The 23,988-nt window shown below is 41.6% G+C and overlaps 1 long non-coding RNA gene across 2 annotated transcripts; it reads right to left on the reverse strand.

The window, feature by feature from the left end:
- Nucleotides 1-1,458: 1,458 nt before the first annotated feature.
- Nucleotides 1,459-17,955, reverse strand: LOC148360126 (uncharacterized). 2 transcript variants are annotated; one of them, XR_015851354.1, is made up of 3 exons: nucleotides 17,809-17,955; nucleotides 16,990-17,049; nucleotides 1,459-2,668 (listed from the first exon to the last, which is right to left on the reverse strand). It is a non-coding gene; the product is annotated as an uncharacterized LOC148360126 (long non-coding RNA). The 2 variants fall into 2 exon arrangements; XR_015851355.1 differs by lacking the exon at nucleotides 1,459-2,668 and adding an exon at nucleotides 8,606-8,874.
- Between the last annotated feature and the right edge of the window lie 6,033 nt (nucleotides 17,956-23,988).

The following is a 23,988-nucleotide window of genomic DNA, read 5'->3' on the forward strand; positions in this document are numbered from 1 at the left end:
TAAAACAAAAGTGTAATAAGAAAGCTTGATGCGGTTGACAAAATGATTGGATCACTTTTCTTCAGCCACTCTTTAACACAGAGGAGGACCTCTTGAAGCTTATCCTCCAAAAGTAAGTTACACTTTATTTATCTTTATAGAGCATATTTGTCGGGGCCGGGAGGCAGGAAGGGTGAACTCATTTGCGTAACGATCAGTTACTTTTATTTAGAAAATACAAGTTGTCCAACACGCTGGGACAAAAACAAAACAAAAACAGACTTACAGGCAATCAGAAATTCAGACTGGGTAATACTCACAAACAGGCTTAAAGTTACTAACTCAGACAAACGGGCATGACAGGTCTTCCTTGAGTCAAACAAAACAGAACAGAGCAAAACCGAACAGACGAATGCAATGATCCAGCAACCGGCAGTCCCCAAAACCCGCCCTTAAGAAGCACACACGCAATTTAGACAATCTGTTACAGCCGGTGCCAAGGGGCGGGGCCAGCTGGTTGTCATGGCGACCATGCTGGACATGACAATATCATTTTATGAAATGTTTATTTTTGAATACAAAACAATACAGGTTACTTGTACAAGCCTTAAAAATGCTTGATAAATAATTAATAAACCCTAAACATACAAAATCTAGCAAAGAAGCAACTTACAAATTCAACTTACGTACGATCATACGGAACCATCTCGTTCGTAAGCAGCGTCTGTTAAGTGCAGTGAGTGATAATTATATTTCTAAAATAAGCTAATTTGATGCAAAAAGAGATCATGTATTAAAATACAGTGATCATGTCAATGAATTTTAATACTAGTTAGAAATCAAATTCCCTAGAAAATCATACTGACCCATTTTCGAAAACCTATCCCTGGGCTACGTAGGTGTTCTCAGGGGGGCTACTTGGTGTCCGCTCTCCCCGCTAATGATTTGAAATGGGTTCTCTAAGGTCAATTTTGTACATATTTCTGCCTTAAAATTCAACGTAGTTCCATAAAATATAGTCATTATGGGAGAAGTCCATCAGTTGGTGGGCGATTGCCTCATCAAAACGTGTCCTGGACATCAAATAAACCCCTTTTTTTATCGAACCTCAAAGAAATATTTCATAGGAGGAGTGAAAAGAGCTTCTTCAGTCAATGCTAAGGAGGCGATACTGACTGATATCTTGAAAAAAGGGACGTCCAAAAGCCCTGAAGGACATTTTGGAGGTCACTGAGCATAAACTCTGTGATCCCTTGGACTGATTCAACATTATATGTGGGTGATACTGGAAATTTTAGTATTGATTGTCAAAGTTAAAAGTTGAGATTGTATTAGGATAAATAAAAGAACACACTCTGAGTCGGAAATTAGGTTTTTGATAGCCCTCACATCGGGGAGAGTGCTTCCAAGATATGCTTTCAAGATCGACTTAGGAAGGAACCACGCTCCCCCAATGGCTAGAGAATCATTTATTGAAAAACGCAGGCATAGAACAACCCATCTGATTGGCTTAACCGAGGACACATGAATACAAGAAATTAATTTGATTGGTTTAGACAGAAATCCACATGTCTAAATGAAGTGACATAATGCTGGTCGCTAGATGACATGTGAGCATAATAAATGAGCAGCAAGGAAAGTGAAACTTTGTAACACAAAAGGTACACTGTGAAGAGAAAAGAATGTGGGGAGGAAAGCTCTTAAGCAGACTTCTCGGCACTAAACTTTTACTCTCTTTATTTCTTTTGTACCTCTTAAATTCTCTCTCTCTGTCTCACTATCTTTCTGTCTTTCCTTTTTTTCTCTATATTCTACTCTCTTTCTTTCTCTCTTTCTCTCTCTATCTATTTGTCTCAATCTCTTTCTTTCACTTACTCTTTATTTCTGTCTTTCTTTCACTTACTCTCTATTTCGGTCTTACTTTGTTTTTCTTTTCTTTTTTTCTTTCTGTCTGTCTGTCTCTTTTCTTCTTTCTTTCTTTCTGTCTGTCTGTATGTCCGTCAATCTCTTTTCTTCTTCCTTTCTGTCTGTCCATCCTTTCGTCCGTCTCTTTTCCTCTTTCTTTCTGTCTGTCTGTCCATCCATTCGTCCGTCTCTTTTCTTCTTTCTTTCTGTCTCTCTGTCCATCCATTCGTCCGTCTCTTTTCTTCTTTCTTTCTGTCTCTCTGTCCATCCATTCGTCCGTCTCTTTTCTTCTGTCTGTCTGTCTCTCTGTCTGTCTCTGTCTGCCTCTTTCTCTCTTTATTTCTTTCTTTCTGTCCATCCATTCGTCCGTTTCTTTTCTTTCTTTCAATTCTTTCTTTCTTTCCTTCTTTCTTTCGTTCTTTCTCTCTTTTTTTCTTCCTCTTTCTTTTTTTTTCCTTCTAATCTACCATTCCGGCGGTGTTTCCTGCCATGCGGCCCTCAGGCTGAATTTACTTTGTCACCCCTGGATTAGACGTTTGTATCAATGGGTTTGTTCAATGTTTGATAGCACTAGAAGCTAGTTTATGTCCCCCTTTAAACGATTTCCCATTAAAGTCTATTTCTAGGATGAGCTGCCCAGGCAAGTGTGGGTAAAATGCGCCAAATGTTCTCTGCAGATGCCAAGCAGATTATTCTCCACTTGCTATGGACTCATTTTGGTGGACCGGGTAATAGAAGTCATCATTACAGTGCTGTGAAAATCTGTGGTTCATTGCGACCGTTTCTGGGGGAAGGAGAGCCACAGTTGTTATTACAGTTCTTTGCCATCATTTGAATGTTCAGACAGCGGTAAATTACACAGACAGTCAAGCAACTCAAATGTCGGCCAATATGCGGTTTAGGAACTCCGACCCACTATGACTCAAAATGGTTGCAAATGTAGCACAGAATACTCACAATCATTTGTTTTCTTAATTGATTGTAATGTTTATCTATCTATCTACCGTAAATTCCGGACTATAGAGCGCACTTGATTATAAACCGACCCACCACATTTTATGAGGATAACCGCTTTTGTACTTACACAAGCCGCACCCGTATATAAGCCACATGCGCCCACATTAAAACATGTAATACAATCATAAAAGTAGCCCAAACCCGACTTTAAGTCCCGCGATTGTGACTGAATATAAAGTACTCAGTTCAAAAACCATAGCCGGCAAAATGACCGGAAAATGATACCTGTACTTAAAGTTTGATGCAGACCTGAGTCCGGGTGCCCGTTGAAAGTTATCCAAGGAAAAAAGTGTATATTTCCAAAGGTAAGGGTGGGAAAAATATTTATCCACTATTGTCGGCCGCGTCCACAAACATGTCTCAGCTTTACTCCACTTCCCGTCAGCCCGCGATTGCCCCGCCCCTTCTTTCTCATTTGCTCGTGCAAAACATATCAGAATAAGTTTCTAAAATAAATACATTACAAAAAAAAACACAGTTGCAAATACATATTATACATGGTTACACATATTTACAAAGAAAGACGGTACACCGAGAGAGTTTTCAAAGCTTTAATGATAATAATAATATAACTTTCATCCTTCATCTTTCATCATGCCTGAAGATAGCTGGGATGGGCTCCAGCACATTCGTGACCCTCCTGAGGATAAGCGGTGCAGATAATGGATGGATATTGGATTATCCATCCGTTCTTCTTTTTCTTGTTAGACTTACAATTCGGTCCCCCCTGTCCCCCTCTCGCGCGGTCCGCATTAAACTCTGAGCAGATCGCCACCGCCGTCAGACCCAGAAAATCAGCGACGCGACCCGTGACCGACGATCCCCGGATCGTGGGTGCAAGTCCTTTCCTCCTTCTAAATAAAATTGAGTAAAACGGCTCAGTAGGTAGCGCGTTGTCTTGGGATCAAGAGATCGCAGTTCGAATCCCGGCTCCTGTCGAAGTGTCCTTGGGTAGGACACTGAACCCCTAATGCCCCCAATAAGCAGGTTAGCGCCTTACATGGCTGCACGGTCGCTATTGGGAAATGTGAAGCACATTGTAAAGCGCTTTGGGAAGTCTTGACTTGAAAAGCGCTATATAAATGCAGATCATTTCATTTCATTAAAACAAACGCAATTGGGTCCCGTCTCCATTCCCGGTCCGTGACAAGTTCATTCGCTAACGACGCCTCTGTCAGGGGACCAGACCAGAACGGAGGCAGGAGGCAGGAAGGGAGAACTCATTTGTGTTGACGATCAGAACTTTTATTTAGCAAAATAAAAGTCGTCCAAAACTCCGGGACAAAACAGAACAAAAACAGGCTTTTACTCAAAACGTGAAAACACAGGTTTCCTCAGAATCAAACTAAACAGGACAGAGCAAAACAGAACAGAAAATGCAAATGAACTAGCACCCGCAATACCCACAACCCACCCTGAAGTAGCACAAACACAAATTAGCTGATATACTACAGCCGGTGCCCTGGGGGCAGGGCCACCCAGTCGCCACGGCGACCATGCTGGACACGACAGCCTCACTATTTCATACTGGAGTGAAAGCTCAAGTGTAAAATTCACGGCACACCACAATATACCAGTCTTAGTTTCTTTCTTCGCCCAAATCTTACCATGAGATTTCCCTTTATCCGCCATCTTTTCCTTTGTTTGAAAGAAATAACCTTTTCATCGCAGCCATGATCCGACGCCGTTTCCTACAAAGTTTCAGAAAGTCGAGCAAAAGGTCAGAGGAATTGACTTTCTGATAAACAAAACTCCGCGGTATCGTCCCAGATTGAAACGATACGGGATTGCGGAATCTCAGCTCATTATCTCTGTCTGCATTGAGATTGGCTTTTGCGGGGGTTCACTTTTGGGGTGCGGGGTGACGGGTTGGCCTTCTCACAATCGTATTGAAAAACTGGTAAACAAAGATCAGGGATCGTGAGTAGATTCGAAGAATAGCTGCATTTGCTGTCGGTTCAAGATACTTAAGTACAATGTTCCCTGGAATTTTCCACGGGTCTGAGTGTTCACACAAAGTCGATGAGCAACGCTTGAAACAACAGTGAGCAACAGCAATTCCAAGTGTGGCAACTAAATCATTATCAAACATGTCCAAAACATGACATTTTGTTGAGTTTCCGGCAATGCAAAATTATTTTTCTCTTTTGAATGAATTGACTCATGTAAGATTGCAAAGGTTGTATGGCCTACAAATGTCGTCTGTTCTTACAATTCTTTCACAAGATATCCATTACTTTTTATTTCCTGATATATTTTGTCGCATAATATTAACATTTTTGGGGGCTTATTGAGTCGGTTGCAAAATACAGAACTGTACTTAATCACATTTTTTAGTGGAAGTACAATGTTGGCAACAAGATTCACTCGATATAATTGGAAATTATATGAATGCAAAACAAACTTTTTCTTCTTTTTCCCTGTTTTTTTTCTCATCTCATCTCATCAGCCGTACCGCTTATCCTCATCAGGGTCGCGGGGGGGCTGGAGCCCATCCCAGCCATCTCCGGGCAGTGGGCAGGGGACACCCTGAACTGGTTGCCAGCCAATCGCAGGGCACACAGGGACAGACAACTCATTCGCTCATTCACACATAGGGACAATTTGGACCGGCCAATTCACCTGAAATGCATGTTTTGGGAACGTGGGAGGAAACCGGAGTGCCCGAAAGAAACCCACGCAAGCACGGGGAGAACATACAAACTCCGCACAGGAAGTCTGGAGCTGGATTTGAACCCACAACAGGTTCCCATGACATGAACTGTGCCGCACAAGCGCTAACCACTGCTCCGCCGTGCTGCCCTGTTTTTTTTCTACTTTTTATTAAATTCGTTTAAAATAATCTCATTGTGTTTATTTTTTCCGAGCTGTTACTTTTTTCTTTTTGTTCTCTATATACTTTTTTCCTTTGTTTCTGTCTTCTTTTTTTTCCTGTTTTTTTTCTAAATTTTTCCTTCTTTTTTTCTCTTCCTTTTGTTTCTTTTTTTCTCAGCTTTTCATTACTTTTTCATTTTGGTATTTTCTTCTTTTTTGTTCTATTCCCCCATTTCTTTAAGTCATTTTGTGCATAATTTTACATAATATTTGGTCATGTTGGGATTAAAGAAGCAAAAACAACCTGCAGAGCCGTTTAGGACCCGAAAGAGCCGGTTCCTTTTAGTGAGCCGAGCCGAAGAAGCTGGTTCTCTAAAAAAAAACTTTACTGACTTTACTCAACTTTACTCAACTTCGTTCTACTTGGACCTTGACTTTAAAATACCGCATTTAGAACACAGCCCTCATTTTGTGAGTATTATGTGACAAAATATATCACGATCCGAGGATCGACAGACAAGGGTAGCAGGTGGCTGGAGACGCGGAAGTGGCACTTCCGTGTCGAGCAAGGATGGTCGAAGATTGGCAAGGAATACAAGTCGTTAGCCGGGACAGGTGAGCAGGGGCGGTGTCAACTTTGGAAACACGGTCAGCAACAGGTGTCAGGCAGGAAGCCGGGCAAAACAGGTCGGATATCGGGAAGGCAGAACAGGGCAGAGTCAGGTCCGGAAACAGGTTGGCAACATGTATCAAGCAGAGAAAAACAGGGTAGGAACAGAGTCCGAACGTGAGAGCTTGCCGAGCTGGGAGCAACGGTTCGCAACGATCTGACAGGGATCTCTTGAAAGCCGGGGATTCAAAAGTTCATCAGCCAATCAGCTTTCAGGGCTGTTGGCGCCAATGGATCAGTCACAGGTGCTCTGAATCGGCAATCGTGACAGACAAAGTCCGAATTCAGAAACTAAAAAACTAGAGACAAACAAACCTAGTATGGTGGTGGAGATTAAATGAAAATGACCCAACCCTTACTAAAAAATATTGTTTACTTAAGCAAACAATCATACGATAAATTATTATTTATGAATTTGATTGTATTGAAAATGGCAAAAAATTGTATACAATATGATGAAACCTCATAATGTCCTACATGCAGGGTTGGGTAGGGTTACTTTAACTTGATTACTTTCAATTACTTTTGGATTACTCCAATACCAAATATGCTAATAAAAGACAAAATAAACTAAATATGAATACAATGAAGCGCAGCACGGCGGCGCAGTGGTTAGCGCTTGTGCGGCACAGTTCATGTCATGGGAACCTGTCGTGGGTTCAAATCCAGCTCCAGACTTCCTGTGCGGAGTTTGTATGTTCTCCCCGTGCTTGCGTGGGTTTCCTCCGGGCACTCCGGTTTCCTCCCACGTTCCAAAAACATGCATTTCAGGTGAATTGGCCGGTCCAAATTGTCCCTAGGTGTGAGTGAGCGAATGAGTTGTCTGTCCCTGTGTGCCCTGCGATTGGCTGGCAACCAGTTCAGGGTGTCCCCTGCCCACTGCCCGGAGATGGCTGGGATGGGCTCCAGTCCCCCCGCGACCCTAATGAGGATAAGCGGTACGGCTGATGAGATGAATACAATGATGACTCACGACACGTGGTAAGCTTTCTCTCCTGGCTTTGATCTCTTTGCTCTCGGGCAAAACTAACATAAAACAGAAACAAAATGAAAATAAATCAGCTTGCCAACATCACTTTTGCCGTTCCATGTATTCCGTTACTCCCCAAGCCTGCACAAAATGTAGTCATTTTATTCATATTTAGTTTCTTTTGTCTTTTATTAGCATATTTGGTATTGGAGTAATCCAGAAGTAATTGAAAGTAATCAAGTTAAAGTAACCCTACCCAACCCTGCCTACATGTGACCTCTTCCATGTCCTGAATTTCCGGTGTGTGAGTAACAAGTACATTTAGTCTTCACAGAAATGAAAGAAAATGCTGCAAATGACAAAGATTCCTTTCAAAAACACTCAAATCAATTTAGCTTTGCGGGGAGTGCAACCAAATGGATTTGTCTCTCGCTTCGTCCGTTCTCTCTCCATCCTGACGACCGACTGAAGTACGGTCCATTAACCAATTAAAGAGATTGTATGTCATTCATGGAAACCATTAACTCATTATCCTGCTCATTTGCTGCCAATAATGACTAAGAGTACTTCGGGCCAAGCTTCTTTGAGCAAGTTCAATGCTAAAGTTCTTTTCGTTTGTAGTTACAGACATTTCCAGAGACCAAGTCGTGGCTTCTTGCTTTTTCACGAATGTTCTTTGTGTTTATAAATACATAACTTTTTGTCAGGACCGGAACGGAAACAGGACCCACTTGCGTTGCGTTTCTCACAAGTTTTATTGGAAGAAAGAGAAAGGGCTGCGCCCACGATCCGGTGTTCACTGGGGGCGGTAAGAAAATCGCTCTCATACTTTGATTGTGATCCGAACACGGAAGTGGATCTTCCGTAGCGAGCGATGGCGGTGACGGAAAACTGGTCGATTGCCGGGACAGGAGAGCAAAAACGTGGTCAGGGTCAAAAACGGGTCAAAGCCGGGGGACTAACTGGAGCAGAAACGGGACAGGCGGGAGTCAGGGGTCGAAAAAGGCTTTCCTTGAAAAACAGAGGCGGACTGACAACGGGACTGACAGGACTGGGTTCAAATACTGACAGGGAGCCAATCAGAACCTGCGGCAGTTGGTTCTAAATGAGACATTTTTAGGATTTGTATCTGTTGTTTTTGGCGGGAGGGTGGTTAAGATCTTTTGGGTCTGGCTTGAAAAATACCAGTTATATAGATTGGGCATTTTTACAATGCATTGCAACACAGTAACAAACTAGAGACATCCAAATGTAATAAAAAGGTATAATTTATTATATTTATTACAATTCGAGATATACTGAAGAATAATATTGAATGTTTACTTAGTATGTAAGTTGTCTGTCTCTGTGTGCCCTGCGCCTGTCTGGCAACCACTTCAGGGTGTGTCCTTTCCACTGTCCGGAGATTTCTGTAATGGGCTCCAGCACCCGTGACCCTACTGAAGATAAGGGGTGCAGATAGTGGATGGATGATGCCCATAGCTGTGGATGGCAGAGCTAGGTTGGTAGACATCTATACCTGTCAATGGCAGTGAATGAGTTAAGAAAGTGACAGTTGAATTTATTTTTCTTGACTGCGAACTCTATCAAACAGATTTTCGTTCATCTCAGGGCACAAAATGCACTAAGAACAGATAGATCAAGGACGACTCTTTGAAATCCATCCACCAAAAAAAAACCTTCAAACATCTTCGTTTGAAGGTGTCCATGTGGTTTAAGTTGATGGCTTTATGGCCAATGAGAAAGCCGCCGTCTAAGCCAATGTAAATGACTGGAGTCTTTAAGGTTTTTGAGAAAATGCAAATCGGTTGGCACAAAGCCGATCTGCAGGCTATGGTGGGATGGCGGCGGGTAAGCCAACAATAACACCACGCACTTGGGAAAGAGATCGATCAAGCTCAAGGTCAGGCAGGACCACGGAGATAGAAATCCCCCCGGAGATCTCTCTCAAAGCCGAAGACGCCTTGCCAAGGGGACATTGTTGTTACATGCAAGGTGAGAGATTGAAGCTTGGCGGGAAATAAGATAATGCTAGCAATATAAAGCTGACATGACAGGTCGCCTACAAGAAGGACGGATGACCTTTAGATTTTGTATTAGTTCTCAGAAACGGACTGATTTTTTGTTGAAGGGTAAGGTATGCGGGCAGCACGGCGGCGCAGTGGTTAGCGCGTGTGCGGCACAGTTCTAAGGTCTTGGGAACCTCCTGTGTGGGTTCAAATCCAGCTACCGGACTTCCTGTGCGGAGTTTGTATGTTCTCCCCGTGCACTCCGGTTTCCTCCCACCTTTCAAAGACATGCATTTTCAGATGGATTGTCCCTAGGTGTGAATGAGCGAGTTGTCTGTCCCTGTGTTCCCTGCGATTGGCTGGCAACCAGTTCAGGGTGTCCCCTGCCCACTGCCCTATGATTGCTGGGATGGGCTCCAGCACCCCCGCAACCCTACTGAGGATAAGCGGTGCAGCTAAGGAGCTGAAATGAGATGAGGTAGGGTATGCCTTTAACCTGGATAGTGAATACTAAAGTCCTGTATTTTCAATGTCTTCTAAAGTACGTACTACAATCAAAAATAAATATGGAGTCTAAAGACTAATCTTATTACTGAAAAATCTAAATCACTGAAAAATGCATCAAATACCACCAAACAGTATACCTAAAAATGTATTTATAAATAGTCTGATTGAATGATTTTAACATTTTTCATCATTTACATTCACAATTTTTGCAGAGGTCAACGTTTCATTTGATACTTTTGCCGCTTTAACAGATAGTTCTCATTTTAGGGATTTTCTTTCTCATTTCATAGTTCATGGATGCCTTATCTGCTAGGGTCGTTTGGGAACCAAATCCTGTCGTCTGTTTTGGGCAAGTACATCCTGGCAGTCCCCATGACTCTTCAGGCGTTTTTGGGGGGTAAGGGTTTTGATTTTTTCTTTTAAAATAGATAAATGGGCAGCACGGCGGCGCAGTGGTTAGCGCATGTGCGGCACAGTACAAGTCATGGGAACCTCCTGCGTGGGTTCAAATCCAGCTCCAGACTTCCTGTGCGGAGTTTGTATGTTCTCCCTGTGCTTGCGTGGGTTTCCTCCGGGCACTCCGGTTTCCTCCCACATTCCAAAAACATGCATTTCAGGTGAATTGGCCGGTCCAAATTGTCCCTAGGTGTGACTGAGCGAGTGAGTTGTCTGTCCCCGTGTGCCCTGCAATTGGCTGGCAACCAGTTCAGGGTGTCCCCTGCCCACTGCCTGATGATTGCTGGGATGGGCTCCAGCTCCCCCGCGACCCTACTGAGGATAAGCGGTGCAGCTAATGAGATGAGATGAAAATAGATAAATATTGAAAAAATATATAACAAGAACGAATTTTTAAAGTAAAAATTGAAAATTAAAATTGGAACAAAAACGATTTCTTATTTTATTTATTTGAAGTAGTTTTCCCCGTAAAATAGGAAAAATAAATGACAATACTTAGAAATGTTTTCTCATTTGACAAGTTTTAGGTTTTTCCTAATAGGGGAACGTGCAAAACATTTTTTTCATATTTACTTACTTGTATTATTTTTTTTCTTCTAAAAGGAGGCAGCACGGCGGCGCAGTGGTTAGCGCGTGTGCGGCACAGTTGCGGAGTTTGGGAATTATAGGAATTGTAATTAGTTTTTTCGTAAAAAGGGAAAATTTAAGATATTTTTTATCTTACCTTTTCGAGTAAAATAGTACAAAAGGCAGTAATTAATATATTTTTTCTTATTTTACTAGTTTTAACTAAGTTTCTTGTAAAATAAAAAAGGAAAAATAATTATATTATTTTATTTATTTTAACCAGTTTTTCTTTTTGTAAAACAAGTTGAGTGAATTATAGAAGATAATAATTTTTATATTTAAATTGTAATAAAACTAATAATACAATAAATCAATATTTTAACTAGTATTTTGTTTTAAATAGGGAAAATAAAGACAAAACAAGATTTTGCTTCTTTCCCATTCTAACAGTTTTTTTATTAACAATAAAAACAATAAAAATCATATTTCTGATGTAAATATTTTAACTAGTTTCATAGTGAAATAGGAAATAAAATAGAAAAGTATTTTAATTTTTCTAATAAAATATGAAAAATAAAAATAACATTTACATTGTGTTTAATTTGAGCCTGTTACTGAATAAAAGAACAAATGCAAAAATAAGTTAAAGAAATAATAAAACAAGAAAAACTTGTGTTTGCTAAATGTGACGGTAAAACAAGTCAAAACTAACACTTTTAAATACATAGAGGTCCTCGGTTTTAAAGGGCATACAATGTCAGTTTTTCCCACTGATGGCTCACTTTACAATTTCGATTTGATTGTAATATATTTGTGGCTAAAACATGCATGCATTTAAGTGTAATCATAGTTCCGATTCTATGTTATGTACTAACAATTCATCACAGGTTTAGAGCGTGCGCAACCAAAAATCTCGCCCAAAGGATCGTTCGGATATGGATTTCAAGTCCAAAATTGACAGTTCCTTATGCAATCTAAAGCTCATCATTTTTGGCCCATCCTTTGAATCAATGAAGACGGATTTAGCGAGCGTTGTGAGTATGCTGACTGATGATGAGTACTTATAATCTCCCTTCATCGTTGCGACCAATCAATAATTCCCTGTGCCGTCTGTAATTGAATTGCGGGTTGCCCGAGGTGATTCTGTTGCCTTTCAATTTATTGTGAGCTATGAATTGGCATTCAAGCCCGAAGGACGCCAGAACCTCCTCGATGTGCCTCCGCAGAAGTCGAGGTTTGAAAGCGACAACAAATCAATGACGTTTTCTTGAACAAATGATTTTTTTTCCTGAAAAGCCATTGGTCAGACCTGTAAGGTTTTTGAGGTTTTACTTGATGGTGATATTCAAAATAGAATAATCCTCCCCGATTTTGATTCACCTGACTCTTATAAGGAGAGGGATATTAAGGACTTTGCCGACAGCAGAAGCTGTTGGATTTTCGCTTGCTATTTTGATGTTTCTGCCTACTTATTCTTTTCAATCTCTTGATTCCTGTGAATCTATACCTGAAACCCTGTTTTTTGCAAGCTCTGAGTTTTTCCTGGACTGTTTTTTTTTTGTTTTCTGTTTTCTCCTTTTTTGTGTAATACCTGTGCCCAGTGTTCTCTCTAAGTTGCGCGCGTGCGCAATTGCGCAAAATCTAGTCAGCGCACAAAAATGAGGGCTCAAAATTACTAATTAAGAAGCGAATTAAGTCAAAGTTACAGTGCATGAAGGTAAAAATACACAGGTTCCCCGGACGTTGTGTCCTAAATGCGGTATTTTGAAGTCGAGTCGAAGGAGAACGAAGTTGAGTAAAGTTAGTAGAGTTTGTCGAGAACCGGCTTCTTCGGCTCGGCTCACTAAAATGAACCGGCTCTTTCGGGTCCTTAACGGCTCTTCAGGTTGTTTTTGCTTCTTTAATCCCAACATGACCAAATAGTATGTAAAATTATGCACAAAATGACTTAAAGGAAGGGGGAATAGAACAAACAAAAAATACAAAAATGAAAAAGTAGTGAATAGCTGAGAAAAATAGAAACAAAAGGAAGAGAAAAAAAGAAGAACACATTTAGCAAAAAGCCAGAAAAGAAGAAAAGAAAGAAATGTAGGTAAAAATGTCACAAACTACCGCAAACAAAGATACCAACGTATTTACCTTCAGTGCTGGGCGATAAGAGGTGTGCGAATACTGTCCTGTTCATAGCTCCGCCCATTCCCATCGCTTACCCAATCAAATTGCTCTAGATGCTTCTTTCAAGGGCTTCTTGATTATAAACTGTGGTTAAAATCTTGTCCTATTTATACTGGACTGAAACCAACACACATCCAGCACCAGGGTTGGGTAGGGTTACTTTAACTTGATTACTTTCAATTACTTTTGGATGACTCCAATACCAAATAAGCTAATAAAAGACAAAAGAAACTAAATATGAATAAAATGATGACTCACAACACGTGGTAAGCTTTCTCTCCCGGCTTTGATCTCTTTGATCTCCGGCAAAACTAACATAAAATGCGAAAGAAACAAAATGACGCAGCACGGCGGCACAGTGGTTAGCGCATGTGCGGCACAGTTCATGTCTTGGGAACCTCCTGCGTGGGTTCAAATCCAGCTCTAGACTTCCTGTGCGGAGTTTGTATGTTCTCCCCGTGCTTGCGTGGGTTTCCTCCGGGCACTCCGGTTTCCATCCACATTCCAAAAACATGCATTTCAGGTGAATTGGCCGGTCCAAATTGTCCCTAGGTGCGAATGAGCGAGTGAGTTGTCTGTCCCTGTGTGCCCTGCGATTGGCAGGCAACCAGTTCAGGGTGTCCCCTGCCCACTGCCCGATGATTGCTGGGATGGGCTCCAGAACCCCCGCGACCCTACTGAGGATAAGCGGTTGCAGCTAATATGATGAGATGAGAAACAAAATGAAAATAAATCCAAACAGCTTGCCAACATCATTTTTGCCGTTCCATGTATTCCGTTACTCCCCAAGCCTGCACAAAATTTAGTAATTGTATTCATATTTAGTTTCTTTTGTCCTGTCCAGCACTAACCTGCTTTTCCACATGCGACAACCTGCTCCAAGTATTTTAATATCGTAAGTGTTTATACAGTGTCTATGTTATCCCCGAGCCATATGTATTCATGAAAAGAGCCACATATAGCTCGCGAGCCTTAGGTTTCCAAACGCTGGTCTATAGAAAGAATCCTAATGGGGGCTGCCAGTGTGCAGAGATGCTATTAAACAAAAAGCCATAGGAGGGCCTATTTAACTATTTTTCATCTCAGGTGCCAGTGCACTTTCCCCCTTCCACGTATGAGCAGAATTATAGCAAGGGAGGCAAAGAAAGTCAGTGCAGGGATGGGAAAATGAAGAAAACGAGGATAGGATCTTGTTAAAAGCCCCCCTGTGACAGACAGGTGGAAGCTGGAGCTATGCGTCATTAAATGTGACTGAAAAAGTGTTGCGAGCAATTCAGAAGAGAAATCTGCCGGCAAATGACGAGCGAGGCGATGCTCGACAGCGGAAGGTCAAACACTCGTCATGGATGCCAGATAAGACTTTGACTTTTAAGCCTTCCGAGTCGGCTGGCGGGGGACACGAAAGCCCTCCGCATCCTCTTTTCTGATCGCTTTTATGATTGTTTGTGTTCTTCCGTGCCAAAAACAAAATGACAAACTGCTGCAGAAAAATCGATTTCGTGACGTTGAGACAAATCAATTTTTCAATTTTAGTTCCGGCTAAAGTTTGTGCACGGTGAAAAATCAATTCTTACCATTGGCAGAAAGTATTGCTCATTTGAAATATATTTTCATCTTTTAAGATATTTTATCTGTGTGCTAGAAGATGTTTTGCTTATTTAGAATAAGGCATTCAGAGAAAATATCTCTACTGAGACGGCCCTTGCTATAGGACCCAATAGCGCTCGTTACTCAGTTTTTATGAATAAAGAGGGAGAGCAGGGCTTGCTTCCATGATTCGATGGTTAACGGACAAGGGTAGCAGGAGACACGGAAGTGGGACTTCCGTGTCGAACGAGGAGGGTCGAAGACAGGCAGGAAATACAAGTCGTTTCCCGGGACTGGAGAGAAAGAGCGGTGTCAGGTTTATAAACTAAGTCGGCAACAGGAGTCAGGCAGGTAGCGGGACAAAACAGGTCAGATAACGGGAAGGCAGAACGTGGCAGAGCCAGGTCCGGAAACAAGTTGGCAGCGAGGATCAGGCAGAGAAAGACAGGGCAGGAACAGAATCTGACGTGAGAGCTTGCTGAGCTGGGAGCAACGGTTCGCATAACAATCAGACAGGGATCTATTGACAGCCGGGGGTTTAAAAGGAGTTCATCAGCCAATCAGCTCTCAGGGCTGTTGGCGCCATTTGAGCAGTCACAGGTGCTCTGAATCGGCAATCATGACAGAACGAGCAGTCTCATGTGCTCTGAATCGGCAATCATGACATCCGGTGCCTCGTTAATGCTACTGCTGCTGGATCTCAGTGCTGCTTTTGATACTGTGGACCACAACTTATTATTACTTGTTTGTCTGGAAAAATGCATCAGTATCTCAGGAACCGTACTCTAGTGGTTTAGGTCCTGTCAGACAGGACGCAATGGACGATGGCAATCTGACATCTGAAAATTCTGATTTCCCTTATGGCGTTCCACAGGGCTCTGTACGTGGCCCTCTTTTTTTAGTATTCATATGTTTCCGCTTGGTGATATTATCTGCAAATATAATATTAGTTTCCATTGCTTTGCAGATTACACTTAACTGTATCTGCCACTGGAGACAACTGGTCAGTTAAGTTGTAGAGATCTGAAGGCCTTATATCTTTGATTTGATTTCCCTCTGTTCCTACTCGGAGCCTCTGCTCGTAAAATGCTAGTCCAATTGTGACTCAAAGAGCTAAGAAGAAACTTACAGGCTCGAGAGCGTTTTCCATCCGGGCCTAAGTGCTGCCCCTCTGAGATAAGATGTAAATAGAAATGCAAATGTACTCTAATCATACAGCCCTTAGCAACAATCTTTTCGGTGTACCGAAGTGTTTTACAGTAACAACAGAGAAACAATAGGTAAAAACCAACTACTGAGTTTTAAAAGCCATCAAAAAGAAGTGCATTTTTCGCCAGGATTTAAAGAGGCCCAGGTCAGCAATAAGACGCAACTCGACTGGGAGCTGATTCCAGAACCTGAGGGTGGCAACAGAAAAGGCTCGGTCACCCCAACGTTTATATTTTGACCTGGGCACTTTCAGCACAAGTTGGTCTTTGGACCTCAAAACTCTACTAAGATTGCAAGTAGTTAAAAGTTCAGATAAATAAGATGGGGTAAAACCGATTCAAAAACAAACATTAAAAGTTTAAAATCAATTCTAAAATGGACGGGGATCCAGTTAAGGGATTTCAGAATAGGAGACATGCTCATGTCTGCTGGTGTTGGTTAAAAGATGGGCAGCAACATTCTGGACGAGTTGAAGGCGACTGATAGACGACTGGGAGACGCCAACATAAATTGCATTGCAATGATCTAACATTGAGCTTATTAAGGCATATATATTTGTAACCTCAGAGTAAGTGTTTAAATCTAGACTTAAGACACACTTCTATTCTATAGCTCATGATTGATTTCGACCTTATACTCTTATTTTCTGGTTGCCTGGCTGGTGGGGAAATGAGTCAGTGGATGAGCATCTGGACCGGAAGCATTTCATCATCGACTGGCTAAGTTGGGAAGCTGTATCATTGCCGTCTTGGACTTCTTATTTAACAGAGTACCTATGTTTATTGTTGATGTGGACTATGCTTTGTTTACTTTTCCCAGTGCATTATTTATGCATCCTGGAAGGGGGATTACTTCTCGTATGGTCCCATCTCAAAGTTTCTTATTTTCTTCATGCAACGTTTTTGAGTTTTCCCTTGCCCGCACATTGGTTTCAGATCAGGAGATGGTGTAATTGTGGCCTGTACAGTCCTCTGGAACATTTTGTCATTAAGGTGATGTGACTTGAACTGATTTGACCTTATTGATGGATAACCTTTACTGCTGTTTAATCTGGACGTATAAAATGAGGACTTGATAGGTGGGGGAAAAGGTAAGTTTCAGACACTGCATACATACATACATACATGTCGCTTTCAGTTTCTTCTCTTGACGGTCACAAGAAGCATGGACTGCTCCTGTCCCACCTGAAAGTGAGGAAGCAGAGAGGGCGTGTCAACTACTCTGACAGCTTCTCCAGGTGAAACACAGGTTAAGTCTTAAAGGCGCAGGCGCACAAAAAGCTGCCTCCAGGATTTTTTTTTTAGAGGCGTTCATGGTTAACTAACAAGCTAACTAACCAACCAGCTAAAAGACCAGCCAGTCAACAAACCAGCTAGAGCACCAGCTAATAGACCAATCAACCAACCAACACACAAATCAGCCATCCAACCAGCTAACAGACAGACCAGTCAACCAAGAAACCAACCAACCAACCAGCTCACAGAACAACTTACCCAACAGACAAACAAAAAACTAACCAACCAGTTAACCAACCAACAAGCTAACACACTGGACAACCAACCAACTAACCAAACAGTTAACAAAACCAATCAGCTAACACACCAGACATCAACCAACCATGCCGGACAATTCATTTTCATTGCTTACCAAATTTAATTTGGGAGATAAAAAATAAACAATATCAAGGCAACAACACAAAGGAAAACCAGTCAAAATAAAATCTGCGAAATTAATAAAAACTATTTGTGACCAAAGGAGGCAGTGTGGCTCAACAGTGCAATCATGTCATAGAAGATAAAATGTCAATTGCTTTTAAATTAATACCCTCCTTCTATTAACAGCAATACGTTTTTTATTGATATTGTTTACCGGCGGCATTAACTAACTAGGAAAAGGTGCATGCATACATACATACATACATACATACATACATACATACTTACCTAGAAATCTACCGCAGCAAAACACCAGGCTTAAAACTACTTAGGCTAAATAGTATTTTTATTTTGTGAGAGAGTCAAATAATGTCATAGTTTAGCGCCTGCAGTCCTTCCCCTTCTCCAAGAAACCCCATTTTCCCATCTCCCTCTCAACTACCCTGTCCAGGCGCTCCCAATCAACTAATTAGCCAACCATAAATACTCCGGGCTCCTGACTTACGCTGCCGAAACGTTTTATGAATACTGCTCAACACATTCACTTACCAAGACAACAAGCTTCTCCTCCCAAGGAGGAAGAGGAGGAATAGTGTTTGTTTTGGGATTTAGAGGTCTTCGATTTAAGTCCAGGCTCCTCCCAGTTAAATGTTGAATTGTCCTTGGGCAAGGTTTTCAAGATTTTTGCCACCCAAGGTCCCCTCTCAAGTTTCCCCTTGAACCCTCGCAGCATGCTTTTTTTTTGTGACACAATGTGTGCCAGTGTACTTTATTGAGACGTGAACTTGAAGTGTGATAACTCAGCCTTTTATTAATATTCTTTTTTATTTCCAAACCCTCAAAGTGTTCAGTGGCATCAGACCTGTCCATGCACATAGTTTTTTTCATGTATTTATTCCTCCCCCCATTCCTTAGGACAGTACACAGAGTACACAGCCTAAAAGTGACTGTAATATAAACTAACTGAAATGAAATGAAATGATCTGCATTTATATAGCGCTTTTCAAGTCAATGACTTCCCAAAGCGCTTTACAATGTGCTCCACATTTCCCAACAGCGGCCTTGTATTGCAGCCATGTAAGACGCTAACCTGCTTATTGGGGGTATTAGGGGTTCAGTGTCTTACCCAAGGACACTTCAACATGTAACACGGACGAGCCGGGATTCGAACTGGGATCCCTTGATCCCAAGACGACACATTGACCCATTGTAGCAAATATGGGTGGTAAATAAATGATTCTAACAGACAATTTAATGACCAATTAAATTAAAGAGCTGAGTTTATTCTTATCAAAACTCGTCTTGCGTTTTTGGAGCACCACACACGTTTTTAGATCATTATTTTAGGAAAACGGATGAAAAACCTTGTTTAGTTATTCTGAAGCATGGCTCCACACATTTTAGGTGATTTTTTTTTACCGTTTTGAAAGTTCAACTGAACTGTAAATACATTAAATCTCTAGGTGAATATTTTACAAGGCACAATTAGAGCTTTTTATCTGTCAAAAAGTGGTGATATATTTTTTCTCCAATACATGCGTTTTTTGTTTTTTTTTTACAATATCAAATTCCCCAAAAACCTCGGACAAATTATGTCAATGTACATTTTTGGGAGATGAACTTGAAGTGTGATAACTCAGCCATTTATTCATATGTTTTTTTTTTAATGAAATTTGTTGTTTTGTTGTTGAACAGTAGCTCAGGAGGAAGGGGTGCTTGTTTTGGGATCAAGAGGTTTAAGGTAAGAGTCCAGGCTCCTCCAAGTTAAATGTTGAATTATCCTTGAGCAAGACACTGTTTTCTCTCCCTTTCGAGATTTCCGCCACTCCAAAACCCCCCTCAAGATTCCCCTTTAGCAGTCCCGGTTCCAAACTCTCTTCCCTCTAGTGAAGTTATTTTGTTGTTGAATAGTAGCTCGTCTTGGGATTTAGAGATGGCAGGTACAAGTTCAGGATTCTCCTGGTCAAATGTCAAACTGTCCTTGGGCAAGACACTGTACCCCTAATGCATTCGATAAGCAGGTAAGAACCTTGCATGGCTATCCGCTCTTGGTGTGTTAATGGGTAAGTGTAAAGCGCTTTGGGAGGTCTTCAGTGACTTGCAAGACGCGATATGAATGCAGGGCCAATATAGATAGATCGATACTTTATGCATCCCTGTAGGGATATTCACACTTCCAGCAGTATCCTTTTGTTGTTTATTAACAGATTAACATGATGGCCTCGAGGTGCTGTGTTTAGCAACAGCGGAGTGTATGACGTCACACGTTAGTCCAAAAGTTTGACGTCCCTGCAGCAGATGGAAATCTTTGTGCCCAGGGTTACACCACCTCGTGTTCACGTAGATAGCGAGTCCACCTTCTCTCCGCTTCCCGCAGGCGTTTGTGTCTCTGTCTGCCCTAACAGCGCTGAAGCCGGGTAGCCGGGTAGCTCCACGTTAGCGTCCGGGATGCTAGACATGAGCCACGTTTCCGTAAAACATAGCAAACTGCACTCCCTGTACGCCTTTGTTTTTCACCAGCACAGCCAGTTCGTCTGTCTTATTTGGTGGAGAGTTCACATTTACTATGATTACGGTGCCAAAGGCTTATAACGCTGCTAGCCGCTTAGCCTTCACCTTAGCTGCGGCTCTGCATCCAATATAGGGCCCCCTCATCCCGCCGGCACGGGAATTCTTCAGGGCAAGGAGTTGATTCCTCAAATAAACACATTTTTGTGCGTTAAAACCCATAACGATAGGATAGAAAGTAATCCAAAGTGTAGTTGTCAAACGGGACGAAAAACACCGAAGATAGAAGCAGACACTTTTAACAATAAATCACGAAAAGTGCGAAATAACACGGAGCTGCTGGAAAGGCTCAATCGCGGCAGTGCCTATGATGTCTAAACTCAACCTGTTGTGGTTTGATCACATCCCCTCTGGACGTCTCCTAGTATCCTGCATTTATGTCCGTCTGACATCTCGTGACAAACAAGATGGTAAATGATGTGCATTTATATTGGGCGTATTAAGTCACTGAAAACCTGCCAAAGCTCTACCATGTGCTTCACACAAAACTGGGAGTTGTAAGCAATGTTCCCTCCAATTTTCCACGGGTCTGAGCGTTCACACAAAGTCGGTGAGCAACGCTTGAAACAACAGTGAGCAACAGTAATCCCAACTGTGGCAAGATAATTAATCATCAAACATGTCCAAAACTGGACATCAAGTGACATTTTGCTGAGTTTTCGGCAATGCAAAATTATTTTTCTCTTTTGAATGAATTGACTCATGTACTATTGCAAAGGTTGTACGGCCTACAAACGTTGTTTGTTTTTACAATTCTTTCACAAGATATCCATTTCTTTTTATTTCCTGATATATTTTGTCCCATAATATTAACATTTTTGGGGGCTTATTGAGTCGGGTGTAAGAGACAGAACTGTACTTAATCTCATTTTTTAGTAGAAGTACAATGTTGGCAACAAGATTAACATGATAAAATTGGAAATTATTTGAATGCAACACAAACTTTTTCTTCTTTTTTCTGTGTTTTTTTCTACTTTTTTTTAAATTCCTCTAAGAAAGAATCTCATTGTGTTTATTTTTTCCCAGCTGTTACTTTTTCTTTTTGTTCTCTATTTACTTTTTCCCTAATTTCTTTCTTTTCTTTTTTTCTGGCTTTTTTTCTCTTCCCTTTGCTTGTTTTTTTTCTCAGCTTTTCACTACTTTTTCATTTTGGTATTTTTTTCTTTTTTGTTCCATTCCCCCCTTCCTTTAAGTCATTTTGTGCATAATTTTACATAATATTTGGTCATGTTGGGATTAAAGGAGCAAAAACAGCCTGAAACCCGAAAGAGCCGGTTCCTTTTAGTGAGCCGAGCCGAAGAAGCCGGTTCTCGACAAACTCTACTAACTTTACTCAACTTCGTTCTACTTCGACTTGAAAATACCGCATTTAGGACACAACGTCAGGGGAACCCGTGTATTTTTACCTTCATGCACTGTAACTTTGACTTAAGTCGCTTCTTAATTAGTAATTTTGAGCCCTCATTTTTGTGCGCTAGCTAGATTTTCTCGTACGCTGAGAATGAGCGCAGCTTAGAGGGAACACTGGTTGTGAGTACTTAACGTCATTATCAGAGTTCTGCATGCTCATGCACACAGGGCATTGGTAGGAGCCTCGTAAGGGTAGGACAGTTTTGCAGAACACAAGCATTCGACAGCAAGTTAGTAGCAAGCAAAAACCAAGTGAATACAGATCAGAATGTGAGAAAGTAAAGAAGTCGGGGAAGATTGAGTGAAAAAAAATATGCGTCTACTCCCATGTCAACCTTGCAAGGAAAAAAGAAAAAAAAAAGCCGTGGTCTCGATGCTCTAGACTGACCTGGATCAAAGAGAATCCCCATTTGATCCAAATAGCGTTTGAATATTTCACGTTAGCCGGGGTGAGACTTGAATCAGACATTAATGGAAAGCGCTCAGCTAGCACATAACCTCTTGTTTTAATACTTGGAGCCTCTGATATTTTTTTGTAGTTGCACCGAAATCAAAAGCGCCTTTTGAATCCTAAACAGAGCCCTTCATTTAAGGAGATTCTGCTATCTAAAAAGTCGACTCACGACGCCAGTCTCGCTACTTTCTCTTCTTTGGAGTTTGACACACTAAAGACCGCAGCTGTTAAATAATATAACGGCGTATGGCAGATATACAATGCGCATACAACACGTAAATATTCATGTCGGCATAAATCAGCCCGAGTCCCGCGTGCCTCTTTCCCCAAAGCTGATTTGCATTTTCTTTACTCTTCAGATTACGACTAAATGCTCTTAGCATCGTGGTAAATAGGCGCTCTAAGATTCTCGTTGAAAGGCCACTTCTTCCGGAGAAGAGAGCGCGGGACAAATGCGTCGTGAGTCGTTGTTGTGTGATGCAAAAATGGACACGCATGAACTGAATTGTGTGCTTAGAACGTTAAGATACAGTGGCTTGCGAAACGATTTGGCCCCCTTGAACTTTGTGACCTATTGCCACATTTCAGACTTCAAACATCAAGATTTAAAACTGTCATTTCTTGTGAAGCATCAACAATAAGTGGGACACAATCATGAAGTGGAACACACTTTATTGGATATTTTAAACTTTTTTAACAAATAAAAAAACGAAAAAATGGGTGTGCAAAATGATTCAGCCCCTTTACTTTCAGTGCAGAAGATCATTGCGCATCTCTGAATGATTCAATGTTGATCTAAATGACTAACGATGATAAATGGAATCCACCTGTGTGTAATCAAGTCTCTGTATAAATGCACCTGCACTGTGATAGTCTCAGAGGTCTATTTAAAGCGCAGAGAGCATCATGAAGAACAAGGAACACACCAGGCAGGTCCGAGATAATGTTGTGGAGAAGTTTAAAGCTGGATTTGGATACAAAAATATTTCCCAAGCTTTAAACATCCCAACGAGCACTGTGCAAGCAATAATATTGAAATGAAAGGAGGATCAGACCACTGCAGGTCTACCAAAATCGGGCCATCCACCTAAACTTTCAGCTCATACTGATCAGAGATGCAGCCAAGAGGCCCATGATCACTCTGGATGAACTGCAGAGGTCTACAGCTGAGGTGGAAGAATCTGTCCATTGGACAACAATCAGTCGTATACTGCACAAATCTGGACTTTATGGAAGAGTGGCAAGAAGGAAGCCATTTCTTAAAGATACCCATAAAAAGTGTTGTTTAAATTTTGCCACAAGCCACCTGGGAGACACAGCAAACATGTGGAAGAAGGTGCTTTTGCCACATTTCAGACTTGATGTTTCAAGTGACTGAGCTGGTGTTGGGTCTAAAACGACCACTGAAGTGTGGGAGAACTAACCGTAGAAGGAACTTCGGGCAAAGACATGTTTTGTATTTTTACAAATGCAGTTGGAGAAGGACTGGGAGGAGCTGATAATTTACTCTCTTTCGTCTCGCTGGCCAAGCTCCTTCTGGCTTTCCCCCAGCCTACCTTTGTGTTTAATTGAGATCACAAGACATGGAAAAGTACTGGTATGTCGAGACAGAGACAAAGATAAAAGATCACTCCCTTCCCCCTGGATAGTTACCAACACCTTCAGACAAAGACAGGAAGACTAAGAGACACCAAAAGGGAACATCAAACTGATCAGAAAAACACACCTTGAGCAAATACGTTTAAGCCTTCTTTACAGCTTGGGGATATTCAAGATCTTGTGCTTCTCCACCTCCCTCTTGAGGAGGCCACAAAGATGATTTATTAGGTTTAGATCTGGGGACGTACCTGGCCAGTCCATCCCTTTTAACCTTAGCCCTTTTAGAAAAGCCTTTGTCATCTTAGAAGTTTATTTGGGGGCATTGTCAGGCTGGAACATTGCCCGCGGACCCGGTTTCTGGAGGGAGAGGATCATTCTCTGCTCCAGTTTTCACAGTGTATACCTGAGTTTCAGTTTCAGTTTAATGGTACCACATT

This window comes from Urocampus carinirostris, chromosome 9 (assembly GCF_059441175.1).
Source record: "Urocampus carinirostris isolate Australia breed hairy pipefish chromosome 9, RoL_Ucar_1.0, whole genome shotgun sequence".
In the NCBI taxonomy this organism is placed as follows: domain Eukaryota; kingdom Metazoa; phylum Chordata; class Actinopteri; order Syngnathiformes; family Syngnathidae; genus Urocampus; species Urocampus carinirostris.